This window comes from Cyprinodon variegatus, unplaced genomic scaffold (genome assembly GCF_000732505.1).
Source record: "Cyprinodon variegatus isolate N-32 unplaced genomic scaffold, C_variegatus-1.0 Scaffold300, whole genome shotgun sequence".
Classification (NCBI taxonomy): Eukaryota; Metazoa; Chordata; class Actinopteri; order Cyprinodontiformes; family Cyprinodontidae; genus Cyprinodon; species Cyprinodon variegatus.
The window spans coordinates 412,169-413,242 of record NW_015150753.1 but is presented as its reverse complement, the minus strand read 5'-3'; positions in this window follow the sequence as shown (position 1 = coordinate 413,242).

The window sequence follows — 1,074 nt, the reverse complement described above, 5'->3', positions numbered from 1 at the left end:
AATTAAACACATACTATTAGGTTTTATTTAGCTTTATTCCTTTTTTTATCTTTTAAAGTGTGTGTGTAATGCCTCGGTAAACTAGGCTTACCTAATTTTAGTTCACCTGTTTAGTAAAAAGTGCTTAATTAGGAATACATATTTTTTTCTACAGTCTCAACTCGTATTCTTCCTTGATCACAAATTTAACAAAGTTTCATCTTGATAAAAAAATGCCTTTTCTTTTTTAAAATTCAGTTTTAGAAATCCCTAAACCCATTATAGGGCAAGTTAGCACTTTTGATCACTTGCATACCCCTTACAAATGCAGTCATCTCCCTGTTCCTCAGTGAGTTCTAGAAGCACAGGATCTATATCCAGCCATTCAGCAGAGATGCTGCTACATGGCTTTACATCTTATTCAATTCAACCCTTCAATTATATATTACCTTCTGTAAATTAAGTTGAAAAAAAAAAGGTAAGTTATTTTTTTCAACCTTTATCCAGTTATAGAAGGGCTGGTCGTATCACAGGTTATTTGCATTACAATAGGGACAGTATATACACAAACTGGTAGAGGGGAGGGGGGCTTGCAGGAAAACTGAAATTCTCTGGGACTTCTAATCTAGTCCGCCAGTGCATTGGAAGGGGTCCATGAAAATATTTTATTTCTTAGGTCGTAAAATAAAATGGGGATCAGTTTTGATTGTGAGGACCTAATAGAAAAATTAAATAGGTTTTTACCAAGCAAAAGTAATGTTTTCTTATATGTCTGAGTTAACCAAAACGAGGCAGAAAAATATAGTGGGTGTAGAGACAGCCTGGGATCGGTTGTTTTTCTCACTGAGCTTTCGGAGCTCATTAAACCAGCACAGGTGTCTTGATGAAAACAACTAACTTAGTCAGTCGAACTATGATTATTGTTCTGAATTTTGTTCCAAATTCATCAAGTTTAAATGTGATTATAGGGGAATTAATCAGAGGAGCTCCAGTTTTTAAAATACAGCTTTTAATATGATTTTATTTCATTTTTTTTTTTTTGATTGCCTGCCTGTAACTTCTAGGCAACATATTCATGCTGTTTTCTTATTTGAG